Genomic DNA, 25,078 nt, shown 5'->3' on the forward strand with positions numbered 1-25,078 from the left:
TTTGGTTGTTGGTCGTCTCACGGTTGTGGAGAAAATCGTTAGCAATGGATTGTGATCACAATGTTACAATGAATAACCGTTGAGACAAATGAAATGAAATGAAAAGGGGTTTAACGTCCTACTGTTCTGCGCCGAACAGGGCTAATGAAGACGGGCATACGCCATACAGTGTGCTATGAGTGAAATTTTACCCGGACAGCGGCACTACGGCCTACTCTTACATCGAATTCCAACTGCGTGCATGCCAATATGCAAACGGGGCCTCGGTTTTTCGTGCCATCCGAACGACTAGACAGCTGTCCTTGTCAGGCCCTCCATCCTGCATCACTGACAAGGAGGGAACCACGCCGGAACAACTGGATAAATAACCGTTGAGACAGCCTAACAACAAGCTTATAAACCACCTGAAGGCTATCAAATGACATCAGGCCCCGAATTCACAAGCCATTATCAGGGTTAAAGTAGCTAAGTCTCTAACTCAATATCATCCAAAATCTTCGACATTGAAAACACGATTTATTTGTCGCTTTAAATCAACATTGATGTTGTGATCTTACCCGGAAAAGATGGCCTTATGATATCCAATATTTAAGACAAAATAAACATTTTACAATTGGTACACGAATCGTGTACCATAATGCGTTTCAGCGCCATTTGTAATAAGGGACTCGAAAAACGAGGCTAGGCATATTCCACAAGTCATGTCAAACGGTGAAGCTATATTCTTATCTGGAGAGTATGCCTAATAAATACTATCGGCGTAGACTGGAAAAACCAGACGCTAGAGATTGAAATTCGATTGAGAATACTGGCGTATTTCGCCGAACCTAACTGATTAGAAATTACAGTAAAAACAGAAACGATTGAATGTAAATCAATTTATATACATTCATATTACATTATTGTATGAGTCGCGACACATTTGTGTCAATTTCTAGGTCCCAAATATTAGCGACTTAGCTCCTTTAAGTTAAGAATTTACACAAATTTGTTCGCCTTATTGTAACTTCAAAATAGCCCTTTATAAAACCTAATTGTTGTTTTAATGTATCAAATACCTCAATAAGAATCTATCTGTTTCTGGATCAGAGATATTTCTCATGATTGAAAATTGGGTAAATTTTAAAATTAAGTCTGAGAATACTTTGTGAATTCGGGGGCCTGATCTTCTGTTGATAGTGGATAGGATCAGTCCTCGGTCTAGTGTTGTTCTTGCTCTATTCATCCTTTCTGGCCAATATTATTTTTCAACACGGCATCGACAGCCTTTCATATTCTCATAATACACAGCTTGAAGTAGCCAAGTCTCTAACTTAATATAATCCAAACTCTTCAACATTGAAAACACGAGTTATTTGTCGATTTAAATCAACATTGATGTTATGATCTTACCCGGAAAAGATGAGCTTCTGATATCCAATATTTAAGACAAAATAAAAAATTTACGACTCGTGTACAATAATGCGTTTCGGTGCCATTTGTAACAAGGGACTCGAAGAAAGAAGCTAGACACCATATTCTGGAGAGCAATAGTAATAGATTGGAATAACCAGACGCTAGAGATTACCATTCGATTGAGACTTCTGGCGTATTTCGCCGAACATAACTGATTTGAAATTATGGTAAAAACGGAACTGGTTGAATGTAAATGAGTTTATATACATTCATATTACGTTGTTATATGCGTTGCGACCCATTTGTGTCAATTTCTAGATCCAAAATATTAGCGATTTAGGTAATTTAAAGTGTCACCTTTCAGAACAAATCAAATCACCTCTGCACAGGGCCCAACTTAATGTTTTCTTGTGCGGTTTCCGGGTTTGTACGGGGTGAGTCGGGGTTTCATGCTTTCTATTCCGAAAATTCTTTTGAAATTTGACTATGCGGAAAAAAAAACCGAAAAAAAAACCCCGATTTCCAGCACTCTATTGGCATTATCCAGAGAAAAACAGGGTGGGACTGAATTTACGACCACAGCGCTACATTGACTTTAAAGCAAAATGAGCATGAAATTGAGGTAGGCCCACCGATGAAAAGTGGTGCAGTTGAAACAGGGCCCACAAAAATGACCCCCCCCCCCATCCCCCCTCCTCCCGCCACGCCTAAAGCCCAACAAATATTATTTATATAACCTACAAATATAATTTAGGGCGTATATAGCCTACATAAAATAGTCCGCATAAAATACATATTTTATATATTCGTCATGACAATACCCAGAAAGTATGCAATTAATTATGTATGTACAACTCGAGCCAATTCCTTAGTAACGTCATGTGCCCGACCCCATCTTTGTCAGTTTCGCAGGACGGATGCCTTGTTAAGAACAATGTCTAGTCGTTCTGATGTTACGAAAAATCGAGGCCCCGTGTACACATAATATGTGTCCACGTAAAAGAAGCATTGACAATAAAAGTAGGCCGTAGCGCGATGTACAAGAGACATTTCCGTCATAGCACACTGTATGGTGAACGCTCGTCTTTATTAGCCAAGTCAGTTCAGAAAAGTAGGAGTTTTGTTTAATATCGTGGAGTCTGATTCCTGGATCGTTAAAAAGATTTACTTCCCTTTGACCACTTGAAAAGCAAATTTAATGTCGTAATTATCGACACTGTCTTACCTTAAATACAATAAGAATATTTGTATATAGATTAGATATGTTACTGTACGGATGTTTTTAGAGGGAAACAATCAGCATATTAATTACACTAACGCTTTTATTACCCGTGTTCTTGAAGGTATGTCGTAAATATTAAAAAGGTCAGAGGTTATTGGATTGTTTACGGCAATAACACACAGGTTGTTGAACGAAGTTCTATTTTTTACTTGCACTTTCCACCGGTAAATATTGCTTAGTTTTCTACACGGGGGTAATTTTCCAACTGAAGAATTGTTGAATAAAATAGATGAAATGAGCGTATACGGCTGTACATAACAGAAAGTCCCAAAATGTCATTGTGTGTTGTGTCATGAGGAACGTAATTATATTTAAAATCACATTCACGGTTCAACCTGCTGTCACTCACTAATCGTGGCAAATGTTCAATTATCGAATCACCCCATCAAATTTAATTAATAAAAATGTCTTTTTGTCCACATTGCAAGATGATCGACAATGTAACACGAAAATGACAAGATACCGTACCCGATACTTAGTACTAGTACATGTAGGCTACTACAATGAATGTAGGTGTCATTTAATTTAGCTTGAATGTTATTTGTTAGTCAGGATCCTGGCCAATTATTAGTGAATTACTGAATTAATTGCATTCCTAGCTGCAATATTGTAGTAATGTCCTGCCTTGTCCACAGCTACAATTGATACACTATTCATTGGTAAATGAAGTCTGGCTTACATTTACGCCATAAAGTGTACCATGAGGGGCATTTTTGCCCGGAAAGTGGCGCTACGCCCTTCTCTTATATCAAATTCTGACTGCCAAGGGATCTTTTAAGTGAAGGCCGATGTGAACCCGATACCTTGTTTTTTTGGTGGGGGGGGGGGTTGTCTCGTCGAAGCGACTACATCTTGTCCCTTGCTAGGCCCTATGTCCTGCATCACTGACAAGGAAGAACCACACTGGAAAGTTTGATACAATTTCTCTGGCAAAACAGGGATCGAACACAGGATATCCGAGTTAGCAAGCCATTGTCTTCATAGTCACTTGGCCACCGTTGTTCCCTACTTGATAGCTATTGTAAATGTACAAGATGTACAAGTGACATGCTAGATAGTGACATGTATTAGATGTTTTGAGTAAGGTAGCTAGTGCTAGCTGTTTTATTGTGTAAGTCAGTAATACCCCCGTCAGACTGGGATGGCAACCTTACTGCGACGCTACGATGACGGAAAATGGCCGCAGAGCGCGTCAAGATCACCATAAGCGCGGTAAAAGCGTGGTGGAAACGCCAGATGTTGTGCTGTGGTCTCCATGGTCGTGAATGATCGCCTACTCACCGCGTTTGTATTAAGCATGTTCAAAACAAACGCCAAGACTGCGATCTAACCTGGAAAGTTGTAATGCCTCCGTCAGATCGGGAGGCGTCCTTACTGCGCTGCAGCGACCGTACGGCGACCAGAAAACACACAAGGTCGCCGGAAAACGTGAACACAACGTACGAAAATGTCCCAAAATATTACAAACTTGAAAAGAAAAATTGCGTTTTCACTTCTCTCCAGGGCAGATCGCAGAACCTTGGCGTTTGTTTTGAACATGCTCAAAACAAACGCCGTGACTCGGCGATCATTTGCGACCATCGAGATCACGGCGCGATATCTTGCGTTTCCACCACGCTTATGGCGATCTTGACGCGCTCTGGGACTATATGTAATACTTTTAGTAGAATTTTTGCTCGAGAAATAACATATTCGCATAATATGTGATATGTACTTAAAATACTTAAATCAACTTAGTCTGTAATTGACAGTTGACATATAAAAAAGAGCTCTTTAACCAAAACGTGTCAATAATTTACCACCAGAATTACACGCGAGTGGAATTATTCTAATTGCATCATTTGTTTTAAAGTAACCAATCATTTTGTTAATTACACAAGTTCAGGGCCATGACCATGCTTTATTGTGCATGATATTCATATACCTTTAAAAGAAACCGTGGAACCCTGTAAGTCAGACTTCTATTAGGTTCCAGAGAGCTTACATTTGAGTTCCTAGACAGCCGCGAGGCTGGCTAGGGTGGAGAAATGGTTTTAGCTAGTATTGTTATCTATTATGCTTGTATACCTGTATTCAGCTATACATATATATAAAATATGTAGAAGCAAACTGTCGCATTGTTATTCCTGGTAAGACAAACGTCTTAAGAAACTGTAAGAAGTAAATACACAACGTGAAGCAGAAGTAAAGACAGCTAGAGACAAATTCTAGACGATCACAAGGCTACAGAAATATGTAGTAAGAAAAGATGCATGGGTCGTATGTAGGATGTGGCGACCGGTTCCCTTAATCTGCTCTCCACGTCAGACAAAAGACCCATGGTGCTACATATTCGATTTGGTGCCGTACTGAAGTTTCGACCTCTGGGGTAAGAAGTCACTTTAGAAGAAAAATACATATTTGAAGACGTTACGAAGAAAACCTGTACAATCCAGCAACAGAAAAAGTCTGGTGGAAAAGATCTGGTGGAGATATTCGTAAAATTGGGTAAATACATTTTGTTTGGAAAATTAAATTTGTTTAAAGACCAATTAATATTAATTTAAAGTTAAAATCTGATAAGAAACTAAATCTTTAAAATTTAACTGTATAGAGAATAAATTACAGTCATTCATAAGTTTTGATTGATAGGTATATTAAACAATATAATATCACTGGTTAGGTGTGTATATTGCCAGGTTAACATGACCTGTAGTAAATTTGTAGTAAAATTAAAGTTAAAGAGAAATTTTAGGGAGTAGGTTTTAAAAAAAATGTTTTGATATAACTAAGGAATAATAAGGAAACGGAATAGGGAATAAAGTAAGGAACTAATGTTGTCTCCGGATCGCAGTGAGAACGACGGCAGAGCTAAGGATGAAGTTTGTGAGTGATTAACTCTAGTTTCCTAGTTGGCCGTGGTTTCTACTGTGATTCGTTAATTTGTGTTTTTGTTGTTTCGTATAATATATAATTTTGAGGCCCTTAGTCCAGGCCTTAGAGTTGTTGTAATTTAACTTTTGATTAAAAAGTTGGGTTATGTTGAAAATCCCATATGGTTAATCTAGGGATGTAGGTTATAGTTTTCCTGGGAAAAAACTAAAATTAACGGCTCGTTAAATTGTGAGATTATCGCAAAGTCATTAATACGAGTTTTATAGGAGGTTAAAGTTAAGAATACAACACTTTTTAGAAAAGTGGAGAAATACGGTAAATTTTGTCCGTATATAATTTTATGTAATTAAATTTTTGCTTAGAAACGTAATATTAACGTTTAATATATACTGCTAATTGCTTTAAGCTGTCAACAGGTACGCAATGAGGAATGTGTAATTTGACATGAGGTAAAATTATAATAAACAACAGTATTCATACTGTGTTAAATTTGACGGGTGTAAAAGTCACGGATTGCATTAATATAATATATAGGATATAGTTAACTGTATGTGTTATTAAAAGTTAGGTATGTTCTAATTGTTTTGTTTATAAAATATCGACTGATGTTCTTGGGGAGTGAGGTGCACATCACTTGCTTTGAACATGATTCTAAGTAATGTTATATAATATTGTGTGTAATTAAAAGGGAAATTTTGATTGTTGTGTTTATAAAATACTAATGATGGAATAGGTACTGTAGGATAAAATGGAATGTCATTCATATACTGGCCATATTTGATTGACAGTTCTATTCTAGGTAAAATGTAACACTGGTATTGTCATAAGTGTGAGCTCAGCTTGTGTCAGTGTCAGTCTGATAGGAATGTTTATAAAAAACGAAATACAAAATTGTAAATGATTAGGTCAAAAAGGTCACATTACTGACGGTGAAATATAAAATAACAATGTAGGAATTCTAAAACAGAAATGGAAATTATAAAACATAAACGTAATTATAAAATTTTCCATTACTGATCGAGTTCAGGTCAAGAGGTCAAAATTAGTTTGAAATTTATAATTAAAGGGACACATCAAAGTTTATTAATACTAAAATAAAGTTTAATTTTAATTAAGAGTGAGTTACTTTGTAAATTTTCGAAATAATAATATTAGACTAATATCAAAATAAAGTTTTTAAAAAAAAAATTAGGAATAGTTAGTTCTTGGTCTGATGGCAATGACATGTTTGATTGACAACCCAATCATACTTAGAAGGAAAAAAAGGAAGTTTCAACTTGATACTATGGTAGCTGACACAGACCAATACAAATCCAAGAAGAAGAAATGGTTTACCAGTTCACCAAATTGAGATTTCCTGAGACAGAATTTAAAGTGAAACCTGAACTTTATAAATATTACGTGATGTGTTAAAGTGTTTTGAAATTAGGACATTTGAAGATTTAAAAAAGACAATTTGTGTTTTCTGTGTTTAGGCTTAGTGATTTTTCATAGGATTTTACAGTGATGAACTATTTGGAGAACTTTTGCATGCAACTTTTGACTTTTGATTTTTGATTATTTGTGTTTTTATTTCACAGTTTTGTTATATAGTATAGTATCATTGTTATTTGTCTGTTGCATGAATAATTATAGGGTTTAGCACATAGAAGTTTTAAGAGTCTCCTACCTGTTCATTTAGCATAAATCTTGCAAGTGGGGGAGGTGATATATGTTGATTTTCTAGATTCCTGCTACATTTATGAATAGTTATATATTTCTACAGATGTTGGTATGGTTATTGTAAAGGATTCAAGGGATCTTTTACCCAATACCGAGCAAAAAGTCTTAAAGAAAGGGACGAATGTAATACTTTTAGTAGAATTTTTGCTCGAGAAATAACATACTCGCATAATAAGTGATATGTACTTAAAATACTTAAATCAACTTAGTCTGTAATTGACAGTTGACATATAAAAAAGAGCTCTTTAACCAAAACGTGTCAATAATTTACCACCAGAATTACACGTGAGTGGAATTATTCTAATTGCATCATTTGTTTTAAAGTAACCAATCATTTTGTTAATTACACAAGTTCAGGGCCATGATCACGCTTTATTGTGCATGATATTCATATACCTTTAAAAAAACCCATGGAACCCTGTAAGTCAGACTTCTATTAGGTTCCAGAGAGCTTACATCTGAGTTCCTAGACAGCCGCGAGGCTGGCTATGGTGGAGAAATGGTTTTAGCTAGTATTGTTATCTATTATGCTTGTATACCTGTATTCAGCTATACATATATATAAAATATGTAGAAGCAAACTGTCGCATTGTTATTCCTGGTAAGACAAACGTCTTAAGAAACTGTAAGAAGTAAATACACAACGTGAAGCAGAAGTAAAGACAGCTAGAGACAAATTCTAGACGATCACAAGGCTACAGAAATATGTAGTAAGAAAAGATGCATGGGTCGTATGTAGGATGTGGCGACCGGTTCCCTTAATCCACTCTCCACGTCAGACAAAAGACCCATGGTGCTACATATATTCTGTCTCCGTAGCAGTGCAGTAAAGGCGCCACCCGGTCTGACGGGGTAAAGAACGCGACTTCTTTCAAGTTTGTAAATTTTTGGGACATTTTCTCGCGTTGTGTTTAAGTTTGCCGTTGACCTTGTGCATTTTCTAGTCGCAGCAGCACAGTAAGGACGCCACCCGGTCTGACGGGGGCATTAGTGAGTAGTGTACTAGATGTTCTGTGTAAGGCAGCTAGCTAGTGTACTAGATCATGTTCTGTGTAAGTCATCTGGTGTAATAGATGTTTTGTGTATTTCAGATTTCAATGAAAGTGTTATGTAGTGAAGATAGTAATTCTACCATTAGTGTTAACATGTTAAATAAAGCTATTAAAGAATGGTTAGCTGATTATAAAGTTAGTACACAATTTTCATTTATTTATCTTTTATGGGTGGGCATTCATTAATGCAGCACAGTTTCATCTTGGATTTGAGTGTCATCCTAACTTGCTGTACATCAATGCATCAAACGCAGAGAACTAATTTTAAGATATAGTCTTCAGCGTCCCCAAAATATGCTTATGTGGCAAATGAGAGTTAAATTTTTATTTTTACCAATAAGAATGAATATCAACAAATGTAGCGATAAATTAGCTAGAATCCCATGACCGCGATAAGAACAGATCGTTCTTAGCGAATATGAAGATGTGGGAGGCTGACTTTTGTCACAGTCATATGGTACATGTATCTATTTTCCATTGGTGTCATGTTTCTAAAATCAAAGTTATAGCACTCCTACATTTATATTAAGTTATATTTAAAGCACGGCAGTCAAGCAAATTATTGAACTAAAATTGAACCGTGTATTAGTCCCGAAATGACCTAGTTTGTGTCCAGGGGCCGTCTAATCAATTTCTATAGCTGCCTCCCCTTATCTTACTTACTACTCTACCATGTGCTTCTGGATTCCATTTTTAACTTTTTCTCTGTCATGGCTGTTGTGCACAGGATAAGGTAGACTTCTACTTACTAGAACACCTGATATCACTTCTGATATATTTGACGAGTACACAATTCATCTTACCATATCCTATATTTGTATGTGTCATGGAGTGGGGACCCTTTCCCAAGCTTGTGGATATTCTCTGGGTACTTCGACACTTCCTTCCACTTTGTGTAAGGGAGTTATCTAAAGATGTATTATGTAAGATTTAGATAAAGAGCTGATCATTTTCGCTATCATGGTTAAAAATAGATAATGAAAAGAGAATATGTTGAAAATTTCAGACAAATTATTTCATTCTGAATCTTGATAGTCATTACTACATGCACCTTGTTGTTACGATAGTAAACAAAGTCTTGATTATCCAGATTTTGATTAAATCATTAACTGACATATATTTTTAAATCTGTTAAAAATCATGTCATTTTAACAAATATCTAATTAATAATTTATATAACATTTAAGGCCTAAAGAAAGTCCTGCAATGATCAGATTTACATGTAGCTCTTGCGTAATCCATCTTTAAAAAACAATTTCTAAATGACACATGTATCTTATGTTTTCAATTGCTAATTTATTGTGGGGTTTTTTTTTTTCAGGGATTACCAGATGCAGAAATTCATTCGTTTGCATCAACATTGAGAGAAAATAAAGAGTTAGTTATAGCTTTATATCAACTGTTTGAATCACAACCAAATGAGGTAAGTTTACACAGCATTATCTGCCCCTGGTGAACATTCTGCACACAGAGATCCATCTACTTCATACTTCGAGATTAGATCTCTGCCCTAAATGGCCACCATATCTAAAAATTAGTATAATGTTTCGTAATGCGGTTCTACTCCGTTTCACATCTGTCATACATACAAAGAATATGTAAAAAAAATTCAATTTTTTTAAATGGAAGCAGAATAAATACTTAACAAAATTCTTGAAGTATACTTCGTGTTTTCGACTAAAATGGTCGATTTAGGACATAAAATGTCAGTCAACTAGCTTAGTGTCTGTTCTCAAGCAGAGCTAATTGTTGACAGACAGGCAGCCTAAGTTTAGTATGCCTGGTTAATAGAACTTACAATTGAGTCAAGTGGTGTGGTTTCTATTCCAAGCTTGTACGTGGCAAGGAAGGGGTAGTAACACTTCCCCTTCTTCACAGGTTTTCTCCGTGTTCTCTCAGTTGTAAAGACCCCTACGATAGGGTTCTTAATCAACTGATTTGTGCTGGGTATTGACATTGCAGTCACAATAGGATACATTATTGTGATTCAGGTGCTACAATATGATTCATATCATGATTCATAACCAGGTCAATATTTACCAAGAAAACAACAGGATAAATGAATAATTGATATTTTTAGTCCTGCCGATGTCGAAGAAATAAAAACTGTTCTATACCACGATATTGCTGTGGTTCAAAATAAAGTCCAAAACAATTTAAAGATACGTTATGGGAGATTCGATAACGAGTTGGCAGTTCTTACTATAATAGTTAAAAACTAGATAATGTAAAGGCAATTTGCTGAAAATTTCAGTCAAATTGATCCACTATGAACCGAGAAATAAGAGATCGAAAGTTCCGCATAGCCTTGGTCATCATTACTAAAGTCGGTACGACAAAAATCATAGTCTCGATTATCCATTTAATCGTTAAATCGAGAAGGAAAGTTATGCAGCAAATCAGATCATAATGCAACAATTATTGCAGGCTAGCGTTGACATCGAGAGTTGATTATGGTCTGGATACGTTAATTAATGTCTAATTAATAGTTTATATAACATTTCAGGCCTAAAGAAAGACCTGCAATAGGCAGATTTAGCTCTTGCATAATGTATGTTTAAGATACTTATTGGAGCAACAATAAAAGACATAAAAAAATATTCATGAAAGATCGATTTAGATTCTTACGATTCGATAAACAATAAAACTATTCAAAATAAAACTGTGTTTTGTGATAAACCCTGACATTTTGACAAGTATCGCAATATGATGCAAAACAATTTTTGGGCACCATATACAGCCCTTTTTCTTCGACATCAGCAGGACTAAAAATTCATTTATCCTGTTGTTTTCTTGGTAGATGTTGATATGGTTATGAATCATGATACAAATTATTATTACTTTATTCACAGTAGAAGAACAAATAGAGCAGGGTTGAATCAGAGACTTGTGTAAACTTCAAATGGTTTTAAAATAACATGTTAAAACTGGTCTATTTGATTTTTTTTATTGCCTGATCAATTTTGCTCAGATGGAAGTAATTTCCCTGTTTTATTTTTGAACTATTACTGCTAGAACTGTCAGTTCTTTATCTAATTCTAAATCTTACATAATTCATATTTAAGGATTTACCTCCCTTGGTCTAAATAACAGAGCTTGTTGGCAATGTATGGGAAAGAGAAAGGAATGGGGTTTTAACGTCCACGCGACACAAACTAGGTCATTTCTGGACTAACATGGTTCAATTTTACTTCAATAATTCGCTTGCGCATAGCGGTCTTTAGCAGTTGGAGGAGACCACAAGCGACCATACGCCTTGTCATATACAACTGGGGAATCAAAACCACACCAGTTGACTCAATGACAGACCGTTCGGCCAACCAACCCCCCCAGGTAATCTATGGAGGCAGATCACTATCAACTTTCCTATCTCTATACCCACTAATGTAATTCTTTCTATTAATAGTATTTCTCGAAATGATGTTTAATCCTCATTACAATAGAGCATTGACTCATTTCTTTCCTTTTCCATTATTAGGGAAGGTGGTTTAACAAGTGCACTGTGTATCATAAGGTCTAAATTTAGGTGGTGTGGGTTTGATTCCCCGGTTGGACGTGACAAGGAGTAGGATTTTCCTTCCAATCTCTTGGGTTTGCTCTGGGTCCTCCGGTTTCCCTGTACTGCTAAAAACCCTTACATGCAAGCGAATTATTGTAAATGTAATTGAACCAAATGTTAGTTCCAAAATGACATATTTTGTATCAAGAGGATGTTAAACCCCATTTCTCTCTCTCTTTCCATTATAAACTGATGACAATATTAATCGCTACTTTAAAGATACATTATGGGAGATTAGATAAAGAGTTGGCAGTTCTCACTATAATAGTTAAAAACTAGATAATGTAAAGGAAATTTGCTGAAAATTTCAGTCAAATTCATCCACTCTGAACAGAAAATTTAGCAATTGAATTCATTACTAAAGTCGGTTCGATGAAAAACATAGTCTCGATTATCCATTTCATGATTAAATCATGAATGAAAGTTGAGCAGCAATTCGGATCTTAATCCGGTAAATATCGCAGGCTAGCGATGACATTGAGAGTTGGTTATGGTCTGGATAAGTTAATGTCTAATTAATAATTTAGACCTGCTCTTGCTAAGTATGTTTAAACTAAAAGGATGTAATTACAATGTTTCAATGATGTATCCCTCTCCTATGAAATATATCAAAGTTGTCCATGTACATACATGAATTATTTTCATTGTGAACAGCCATGTTATCATAAAATATACTACACAATAAATGACTAGCAACCTCTATAGGTACTACAGCTATCAATAATTTATCAACAATTAATTAGAGTTGTTTCCCTTGAGTAGATGTTCACCATTGATAAGTAAGTGATTATGAATGAGATTCAATGAGCTCTGTAATCTTTGAACACAAACTAGGTCATTTCGGGACTAACACACAGTTTAATTTTATTTCAATAATTCGCTTGCGCGTAGGGGTCATTAGCAGTGGGAGGAAACCGGAGGACCCGCAGAAAACCCATGAGGTTTTGTCACGTACAACCGGGGATTCGAAACGACGCCAGTAGACTCAATGACAGGCCTTATGATACAGCACGCACGTGCTAACCGTTCGACCATCCAACCCCCCACCCAGTTTGTACATTATACGCAGATATATTGTGTTCCAAAGTTTAGACCAATTATATTGCTTAAAGAAAATGATCATCGCACACAGTCAAGGTATTGATACAACGAAATTATACATCAAGTCCCAGCACTCGCAGACCCAGCATAGTAGACATAACATCGAACACCATCTCCAAGTTTAAGGGAGAGAGAGAAATGGGTTTAACGTCCACTCAACACAAACTAGGTCATTTCGGGACTAACATGGTTCAATTTTAATTCAGTAATTCGCTTGCGCGTAGGGGTCTTTCGCATTGGGGGGAAACCGGGCGACCCGGAGAAAACCCACGAGGTTGGACAGACAACCCTAGTACTTATCACAATCGGGGAATCGAAACCACGCCAGTTGACTCAATGACAGACCTTATGATACAGTGCGCACGCACTAACCATTTGCTATTAACAAACACGTGCAGGCGTTTATGAAACAGTAACAGAGATGCATTTCGAAAGAATGTATTTGGGGATAATTAATGACATGACACGAATATTCCCCAGGCCAACAATAATTAATAAAATGATACGAATATTCCCCAGGGCAACAATAGTGAACAGCTATAACAATTTATAACCAAGCGTATTTCATATTAGTCGGTCTTAAGACCAACTCATTGAAGTCGTTTTTAAAACATATAATATATACCTTTACGTGTACATTCAGTCAGATAGCGTCGAGTCTAGTTGGTAAATTCAACAAAATCGCCATATTATAAATAGTATTACGGTATATCAATAATATTATAACCGAGTCGTGGTGGCTCTGTTTGTATCCCTGTTTTGATTTCGCTAGTTTCCCCAGCTCATGCATACAAGACGAACAAGGGGGTAAATCTGTTAACGTTCCTATCTAACAACACACTTAACGCTGGAATTCGACGACAATTAGACGGAAACGCTCCTGTCAGAACTAAATGGTCCCACACAACATAACACAAAGTCCCTTTTCATTAGCTATAAGTCCGTTTTCATCAGCCGTAAGTCCGTTTTCATCGGTCATAAGTCCGTTTTCATCAGTCATAAGCCTTGTTATTACTTAAACGTAGGAAATTAAAACTACTTGATTATATGTCTAGTAATAGAAAAAAAAAATACCAACCCGTAATCAACAAGAAAACCGTCATTCCAGGATCTGGATCTCTTCCCAGTTCTTGCACATTCCTTGTGTAAAGATGTCATTCTCTTCTTTGTTGATGAAAGCCAAACGCCACACAATGGACTTCAAGTTTACAAGACAAGACACATACACCTTTTGATTCCGCCCACACCATTGTTAATGGTGAGTTTGGTACCTCGTTTTCATAAACATTTGTAAATCCCAGCCAATGATCTGTGGTACTACAGTTTGATTTGGTCACTTGGTATACGATAAGAACCATTACCAGAAGATTCATGATGTAAACAGGACTTAATCAATTATTTAGCTCAAGTATGCAATGCAACTATTGATGTCACTTTCAAATGGAGATGGTTATCGTATTTTCTAATCTTTGCTTATAAACGACGAGCTATACCCAGAAATACGGTAACACATCATCTGTGGTGCACACTCGGTATTTCAGTAGTTCCTTTAAAAGTAAAAACAAATAAAGTAAATACATTGAAACGAAATGGGCCCAGTTTCAGAATTTGTGTACTTGTAATTATATATATATATAAGTTGGGATAAATAAGGCTTTGGCAATTGATATCCAGATATTGAGAACTACTAAAGTAAAAGACAGTGCGGATAATTCTTTAAAACAATGCACGAGGCGAGACCAAACAACAACCTGAGAATGAAATTTGACAATGTACAATTCATTAAATCACAAAGACAGTCACCAAATCTGAAATGTCTCTTAGCCAAAGCAAAATTCTATTCATCTATTACAAGGACCGTTTTTTTATGTATTTAAAATCCCGGATCTTCGATATAAATGTTGCGACCATATAACGCCAAACGACAAATATAATTTTCATAACTTTACTTTTAGCGTCAACGTCAATATGAATTGTGATACAAAAAATCTCATATATGCCTTAACTTGCAATGGTCGTCAAAATTTCTACATCGGGGAGACGGGGACGCATCTACGGGATAGAGTACGCAACCATCGACGGGATTGTAATATTGAAAATGGACCCTTATTTGTAAATAGACATATCTTTAGATGTGCACAACACCTACAAGTTAAATTTTAAATTTCCCCTTTTTATAAAATGAAAGTCGATGACATGGCGAAAAGAAAATTAATGGAAAATCACTTTATTAAAAAAATACGTTCCTCGACTTAATAGTCAATAAGTAACAATTGGCCATATCCCTTTATTATCACCCATTCATTGTTCCAAAACTGTATTGTACCCATATACTACAGATTAACACACGTGTATACATGTTTTCTGTTAGTTGCATATATATCATGTAACCATAGACAATGGTAACTATAGCCAATTAAAACCACAGTGTTAAATATGTATAAATATACTATACTGTCCATCTTTATACAATGACATTATTTATGAATAGTCCCAAGACGGACGAAAAGTACTTTAAAATGTTATTAAACCAGTGCTAAAATCAGTTTGTGTCGGCGTACCTTTTATCTTTTCATCGTTTACCGTGAAACAAGGTAGTGCAGCTTTGCGGTTGTGCTAATAATTTTGGATATTTAGTAAAAGCTTCTCTCAGGTGTTAGATATTAGAAATAAACTAGTTTTTTGCGAGTACTTTTCACTTTATTAAGCTTTTTCTGGCAAACTTTACCAATTCCAACAATTGATGTGGAAGACCAATCTATCACCTCCTTGTTTCGTGTAGATGTAAATCCTGACAATATTCTAGTCTGTATTACCTTCTCTGCGTAATTTTAGTATTGCACAGCAGTTAACAATGTACAACCTCATCAACAATGTAATAGAAATGGAATGAAATGGAGTGGGGTTCTGCGCCAACTGGGCTAACAATGACGGGCATTCGCCATACAGTGTGCTATGAGTGAAATAGTGCCCAGACAGCGGCACTATGACATACTTTTATATCGAATGCCAACTGCCAAAGGATCTTTTACGTGCACGCTAATGTGTTCGTCCCATCCGAACGACTAGACAAGGGCAAACCACGTCGGAAACTTTAATTGTATTTTTATATATCAATACCTTTGTGTGTATTAATATTTGGTGTGATTAATATTTTAGTATTGCACAACCGAATCAACAATTTACTTTATATTTCTACATTTAATCTTTGTTTCAGTGAATGAGACGAGTGACACCTGTAATCAAAGATATGAATGTAAGAAATTAATAGGTAAGACAGCCATTATGACATACATATTTTAATTTCACTTATACGCTCACAATATATGTTCGTATATTGTGGCCCCGTCTGTTTTGCAGTCTAATTCGTGTAAGTGATCTACTGGTCTTCATTGTATAGATTTAAAGAGAGAGAGAGAGAGAGAGAGAGTTTAACTCCTACGCGACACAAACTAGGTCAATTTTATTTCAATAATTCACTTGCGCGTAGTTGTCTGTAGCAGTGGGAGAAACCGGAGGACCCGGAGAAAACCCACGAGATTGGACAGGCAACCCTACTCCTTGTCACGTACAACTGGGGAATCGAAACCACGCCAAACCAATAGGCGCAACGAAAGACCTTATGATACTGCGCGCACGTGCTAACCATTGGACCATCCAACCCCCGTGTTTAGATTTAAGCCTTGCTGGGATTATCCTGCTAGTCCACATTGTTTAGATTTAAACCTTGCTTGGATTATCCTGCTAGTCCACATTGTTTAGATTTAAACCTTGCTTGGATTATCCTGCTAGTCCACATTGTTTAGATTTAAACCTTGGTGGGATTATTCTGCCAGTCCAATGAGAAATCATCCTAAACAAATGTGTACTTTACTTCCTCACTCATTAATTATCCGCACATTCTCGAACTTATCGAATAAACCTTTATATATTTTGTTCAAAAATGTTAAACTACTTCTCTGGTCCATTGGAGGCAATCGTGAATCTTGATACATACTGCAGGTCAGGTTGTGTTCCCATCGATTTTCTTGAGGAATGTTTTGTCCATGTCTCGACTCAATATAGGTGGAAACGATCTACACAAGAGTAGATATATCCGCGGGATGTACGAGGACCCGTCAGTTACCTATTTCCGTTATTAAAATCATTCTAAACCATTGTCTGTCATCACGTCACGCAATCGCCAGCTTCGTTCTTAAAGGGGAAGACCAACTTGTTTTGTGCCAAGGTTTGTGCCAACGATTTTTAACAAGGTGTCCATCAATCTTAAAATATATATTCAGAAATAATCCCCTCTGTAATACGGTGTTGTTTGGTCAAACATCTGATCAAATGGGCTGTTTATTGGGATATTATAAACATGAATTTATGTTTTTTTAACGCTTAGTACACCAAGCCGTCGTGTAAATTCACTCATACTGAACAGTACGCTGTGGCTCAATTCACGCCACATGGCTAATTGGGGTCTTCCCATATCGCCAACTTACCAGAATTGGGAAAGTCGACCGCGGTACTCTTTGATTGGTTAAAAACGGATTAAAAGCGTTAATGAAGCAGGGACCAGTCATTATTAATATAGTTCACTTAAATTGATTTTTATCAGAATTCAACTCACTCAGTAATTAATAAAATGAATATAGTTCACTTAAATTACATGAACTTGAATTTTGTCAGAATTCAACTCACTCATCAATTAATAAAATAATAGGCTACAGTTCAACATGATAATTGTTTTCATTATGACAAAGTGAGAAGATGACCCACCCTCTCTTCTCACCACAACGTTTTTAAAACCGTGTTTTAAAGTGATTTTTAGATATACAAGAACGTTTTATTATTTTAAATCTGTTTTAAAGTGACTTTTAGATATACAAGAAAATTTTACTATTTAGTGTTTTTACCTATCTTCTATATATTAGGCCTACTCATTCAGATGTAAATAACGTAATTAAATCAACCTGTCCATAATATCATGCATTATGTATTGGATGTTAAATTTGTAATAATCAACAACAACAAGACATTTCATATTCATTTCTTTCTACGATGGATAATGCCCAGTTACAATCTAAGTTTATTCCTATACAGCAAAAGAAGGAAGAAAGAATTTTTAGAATTTTTGTACTATGTTGTACACTTTATGCATGCAAAAAGGTAAAATTATGTATTTAAAAAAAATAAATGCTCCCAAAATTATCTGCTTAATTAGTTTTATCCTTCAGCTTGGGTCTATTCTTCTTGGTCACTCAACCCCTTAACGCCGACCAAAATTTTTCACCTAAAACTCGTCGAGTCGGCGATATGGGAATGAACCAGCTAATTGTTTACATCACGTGGATGTATTGAGAGCTTGTAAGTGACATCTATTTCGTCTGCTTCGATGTTTTTGTTCTTTTCTTCCTGGCAGTGTTTTCCAACATAAACAGACCACAATTATGGGCATGTGGGGCATATAATATACTGCATTTTAGCACATAATGTCGACGTGAACGACTTTTCATTATTTTCTTCCATTTTCTCTTGAGAATGGCTGGGCTCGAATCTGTATCGTCTCTTCTGTTGGTTCTGTAGGTGATTGATCAGTCTAATAAGAGAGACTCAATGTGATGAACTTTAATTGTGTTTGCAAGATCACAAGACCAACCAAAGCGCTCGTGTCTCCACAGGTGAAATACTGACACTTATGAGTGTTTCGGTACCTGGATCAGAGATGAAATGAAATGAAATGGGGTTTAACGTAGTACTATTCTGCTGCTCCGGCTGGGCTTATGAAGACGGGTATACGCAATACAGTTTGCTATGAGGGAAAGTTTGCTAGGATAGCGGCGCTACGGTCTACTCTAATAGCGCATTCAAAGTGCCAGCAGATCTGTTACGTGCACGCCAATACGTTGTCCCTTGCCATGCCCTTCCCCTAACTCACCAGAGGACAACAACAGTAGACAGAACGTAAGAGACGAAGCCAAAAACAAACTGGGCCATCAACTTCGCCATTTATCGCCCCGAAAATTATTTTAATCAGACAAATTTGCGAAAATGGCATCTAAAATATATATATTTAATTACCTGGCGGCTTTACCTGAGTCGGTTTTTTTTTTATTCTGTCCTTACACATATGAACTATTGTCTGATCCAGGTCATAATACGACTCCAAAATTGCTTGTAATCAGAATAGCTGAAACGTTGTGACGTACCTGGAATTTTCATCTCTTTGATTCTTCCCCGAACCATAATAGAAGTTAGATAAAATCCAGTATTCTCTTTTGAATTTCACATACCTCGACATTGTGCTTGTCTCAGAAGATAAATATTACGAATGCGCCTGCGTGGGACACGTACCAATTTTACAGGTACTTTACAAATTGAGCGCATTCGGGTACAAATGTCTAGTGAAGGAGAATTTCACCGTTTGTTTCGCGACAATAAATCTTATTTGGTTTTCACATTGTAAAGCTCATGTTAAACATTGTTTTTGTTCGGCTTTTTAGCTTTTTTTTCTGCTTCCACCTTGTTTATTTCGCAGAAAAATGCTCATTGGATTACTTTGACATTTTCGGGGTTGAAAGAAAGATGAATGTGACATACAAATTAAAGCTATTTGGAATAGTCTGCACATGTCAGAAATCATGAAATAAGTATTGCAAACGGTTGGGTCTTTTTAGAAAAATGTAACGGGTAAAATTATTCTGAATTTTATTTTTTGAAACTTTGTAGCTCTGTTTAAGAGCAAAGTCTGGAAATTTTACATTTTTAGAAAACGTTTTAGTTTTCTAAATTTTAAATTGAAACTTTGTGATAACATATGTACTGATCAGCTGTCAATACATATCAAACACAAATTCATTTTCCGTCCTAGATCCAGCTGGGTAATAATTATCCGATTGACCCAGAATTAACGGAACACTTTTAGGGGTTTTAACCATTTATCTACCCTTGTAAATAAGCAGGGGAAAGTGGGGCCGTATAAAGATACATACTATTAATTAAAGGGAATTCGTAAAGGGTAATAGTTAGCACTCTTTACAACAATTTTAAAGGTTAAAATTATAGTTATTTTTTTAAAAATGGCGTCACTTCCGGTAAGATGAAAATTACTCGAGATGTCAAGGAATGTATCAAGTAATTGAGTTATTTGAGAAACATAATAAAATGAACTAGAAACGATTCAAAGTTACAAAAACGAGAAACTAGCTATGTACTAAATGTACCCATAAATTCTGTGTACAGGGCTCTACAAAATCGGGAAACAATGAAATGAAATGGAGTTTAACGTCCTACTGTTCTGCTCCGACTAGACTAACGTCATACAGGCATACGTCATACAGTGTGCTATGAGCGATATTTTGCCAGGACAGCGGCACTATGGTGTTCTCTAATATGGAATTCCATCTGCGAAGGGATGTTTTACGTGCACGCCAAGATATACATGGAGCGTCTGTTCTTTCTTGCTATCCGAACGACTAGGCAGCTGTCCTTGTTCTGCATCAGTGACAAGGGGACACCACGTCGAAAAATCCCGATGAACTTTGTCGGCTAATGCAGGGATCGAACACTGGATCTCCAAACTAGCGAGTCAGCTTCTTATCCAATAAGCCACCGTGCCCCCCCCCCCCTTGGCCATAGAAAGATCATATATTATGTAAGAAATGAAATGAAATGGGGTTTAACGTCCTACTGTTCTGCACTGAAGTATTATTTAAGAGCTATATTTACCTATTGGGTGTCTTTCTTTTGGCCCTAAGTGTCGTTTAAATTATTAATTAGAGACTTATGTACTTGACAAGTCCATCAGCAATTGTCTAGAACATCCGATGGTCGCGATTATTAATGAAGTGAAACACGAATGCCATTTGATATTTTAATTTAAAAATGGATAATCGAGACATTGTTTATTATCGAAAAATGGTAGCATTGAAAATCGAGACAGTGCTGTCCTTATAAATTTGACTGAATTTTTTTTCAATATATTGATTTTCCATTATCTATTTTAAACTGACAGCTCTTTTCCTAAATCTCACATAATTAATGTTTTTTTAATTCGGTAACAGGCACATGTTACATAATCTTGATTTAAGAAGCGTCTAAATAATATTATAATAATAACTTTTTTATGAAGTTTTCATTAGGCTGCATAGACAATTGGTATGATCATCATGCCACACTAAACTAACGTTAGGGTGGTCCAAGTTTAAAATTTGCAAGAGTTCTCAACGCAAATGTTAAACAAGGGAATAACTGTGCCATCTGAAAAAAAACAATGAATAGTATGGACCGTGTTATTTTTGAGTATGTCCTGTAGCCTCCTTCCAAAATTTCACCACGTGTCAGTATAACAGGTTAAACTTTGTTTGTAATTTATATCAATATGGAAATGCTACAGGCCTGGACCGGAGGGCAATTACAGACAATAAGTGCTGGTTTAAGTAAGAGGTTCACGAGTAAGGATGATGTAAATATCAAGGCTGTTCTGTTATAACCAAGGCAAATCAATTAGGAGTTCATTTTTACATTATATTTCAGGAGGTGAAACATTGCTTTAAACAAATCAACCACACAGAGCTCGACATATCTTTTCTTTTCGTCCCATAGGGCAGTTGACGGAAACAGAGAGGGTGACAATGATGTATATCGTAGTTATCAACATACTGATTATAATGACTACTATCCATGGTGGCAAGTAGATCTAGAATGGATGTATGACATCACAAGTCTAACTATATCTAACAGATATGATTTCAAGAATGGTAAGTCATTGGGTGGGGGCTGAATGGTTAAGATCATAAGGTTTGTCATTGAGTCAAGTGACGTGGTTTCGCTTCCTAGTTTGTACGTGACAGAGTGTAGGGTCGCCTGTCCAACCTCGTTGGTTGTCTCTACGTCTTCCGATTTCATCCCATTGCTAAAGGCCCAGTACACTCCAAAATTCACACCTGTGTGACTTTTGACTAAACCTGCAGTTGGCCTTAATATTTAGACCAAACCTGGAAACATGGTGTCTACCTTTGAGATTGGCTTAGACTTATGTGACACTCAAGGTTTACTTATTTACTGACTGTTAACTGGTTTCTTGTTGGGGGGGGGGGGGTACTGAAGGGATGTTCGCTAGAAATAAAGAGGCATATTATTTCTATTTCCAGTTGAAACCACGAGGAGGTCTCCCTTCTTATTCAACCACATATTTTTTTTTTTTATTATTATTATTTTCTTACTTTTTTTTTATTGCATATTTATTTCCATCTTTCTTTCATTTCAGGTGTCAGGTTACTGTGCAAGAGTGGTATGATTGACCTCAACACAAGTATTAAGGCAAAAGGTGGGTATATGACAATGGCTTGCATATGTCTGTCTTGCTTATTTACTATAGCTGTGATCCTGTAAAGTGTCATCTGCTGTTGATGGCTGGTCTAAATGGCCCTTTTTGTAGCCGGATTCAACTGCACAGTAATTCTTGTACTCGCGGAATTCATAAAGCTTTCGTCCACGCAGCAGAAGTGCTTGTCTTTGCACTTCGGGTCTGGATTGGTATTCTCTGTGGTACAGACTTTCTCTTTCTATTTGCCGCAGGGAATATCTTGTCTTTGGAGAAAGAGGGGCCCCAAGGAGTTTAGCTTTCTGCTCAGTGGCACTCTTTATTCCATCATTGCTTCTCAATATTGTTGAGGAAAGTCTACCCATCGCATTTCTTCCGTAATTTACATTCTTTGGAAGTGAAACACTCAACGAGCGGTTGATTGCTTCACATTTCTGTGTATTTGTTTGGAATTTGGTTTTTTCTAAAGCTGCTTCACTTATTCGGATTTTTAAAATTTCACTTAGAATTGATTTGTCATTTTCATTCATTTTCAGGGAATCAACTTTATTTGAGGCCAGATACATGGAACGGTTCCACCAGTTATTTGTTATCCCACCCCGGCACACAACAGAATGAAGGCGGCACTTTGAGCAGTCGCCATCGTAACACATGATAGTGGACTCTAGGACTTTTGGTAGGCGTTTTCTCATCTCCTCAGTATTACCACAGTGATTTTCAAACAATGTAGTCATGATTAGACTGCATCTAGCTTTTACATCTTGGCTCAGTATTTTCTTGATCTTGCCCTTATCCAGTCTGGTTTTACCAGGAAACATCTCCTCGCTGAATTTTGCATTTTAGCAGTGCCTAAATTGAGTGGCAGCCAGGTGTGAAGGGTCAGCTAGTCGCTCCACACTCCACATCGGATGCAAAATTTTTAAACTATCTTCAATTCCAGCAGCTGATCGTCCATCTCCATCTGTTGTTGCACATTTGATGAGGACGTTTTGGAGAGCTAGTTCTGTGCCAATGCTTTTCCCCATGTCATACTCAGATAATGGTGCGTGAACTGGTAAATTTGCAGTACAGCCTTCATGTCCCCCAGGGCAGTTGACAGTAAAACCTTTTCCCTTAAGCCAGGCACCTTGCCAGCACAGTTTATTTTGCATCACAGCACTCAGGATATATTTGTGCTTTGTGTTTGTCTCGCATGCAATTCCAATGGCTTGCGAGGCTGCTTGCCCTGGCTTTTTACTGTGGCCTATGGTTATGCTGTTGTAACGCCCATCCACTGCAACATTTATTATATTTGGGTTTACTGACCCTCCCTTCTGATTAAAAGATTTGACTGCTTCTATTTTTTCCCTCATGTTAATAGTGTTCAACCTTGTCATTTTAGCACTAACTTGGTTAGAAAGAGTCTGCATGCCACTGCGAGAGGGCGGTGGAATATCCAAATCTGTCAACAGCAGCCGAGCTCTGGTGTTTCCAACCGGCATATCTAACAGTCCAGATTGTAGGGTCAGATTAATAGCGGCTGCCTTTCTTCCTGGTTTGCCAGTTGGAATCTCTTTATACAACTTGTAGACAGGTGAGATAAATGTACATTTTGTACACTTTACAGAGTACATCCAACCCGCTCCCCACTTCTGCTCACTAACAGGCTGGAAATTTGGTACTGCACAGGCCTTTCTTCTCCCCTGGGCATGTAACCGAATGACAGAATTCCACATTTCAATCATTTTCTGGATGTCTATAATCCTGTTTCCCTGGATAGTATTCGCCTCAGAATTCTCAGTCTCATCCAAATTTAACATTTCAGGTCTACATCTCAAAACCCGATGACTTCCCGGACTGGCATTAGTAGAAAGATGATGCATATGAATTTCATCCCTGATCTCTGTGACACCTGTGGAAGTTGAGGGCAAATCATAATCAGTTTGGGTTCCAGCCGAGGACCCCTGTAAACGTTGCTGTTTAGTGTTGACTTCATGTCCGAGCTTGAAAAAGACAGCCTTGCGTTTATTATGGCCTCTCATATTGGAAGATAACATAAATGGCTTGTATGTTGACTGTTGTGCATATCTCTGGGTCAGGAAAGTTGTAGGTACCATCAACATTGTAAATCATTTGACAGACCAGAATGGAGAGTGAGAACTATGATTGGTCAGCCATGTATCAGATTCCATACTAGGGGGTGGGGATCATAAAACTGTTGTAGGGTTACATAATCAGATTATCTGAACTTAATTGTCCTATGTAAATACAGCTATGTAGGAGACATTTTAAAATTTATAGGCACTGCATGTTTCAACATCTTAGATTTGACCACAATTTGGCTCTTGAAACTGCGTTAAGAGAGAAAAACTAAGATCTTTTCGACGAAAATGTTAAAAAAATCTAATATTACATGATAATTACTGTTTTAAAGGATTTTCTTGTTTGATTTATATTGAATTTTTGTTATCTTTTTACAGAATGCATTTATGTTCAAAAATAAAAATGTTCTGTTTAATTCAAAATTCATGTGCTTTTAAATTTCTGTCTGAAATTCCGCAGTTTTCTGATGTATTGTAGTGTTTGCAGAATGCTGCACAGCTCATCTGAAAATGCATAGATTTTCATAATCTTTGGCCAGGGAATTGCATATATGTTTGTTTATTAGATAACAACAGATTTGTTTAAACTGCAGAAACATGTGAGGTATATAGGACTAAGACTAGTAATTATTTCCCTTTATTTCATGATGGACGAATGTAGTGCGAGTTATAAATAGACAATTTTTCCCTTAATTTTGTTCT

Source organism: Patella vulgata, chromosome 9 (assembly GCF_932274485.2).
Source record: "Patella vulgata chromosome 9, xgPatVulg1.2, whole genome shotgun sequence".
Lineage (NCBI taxonomy): Eukaryota > Metazoa > Mollusca > Gastropoda > Patellidae > Patella > Patella vulgata.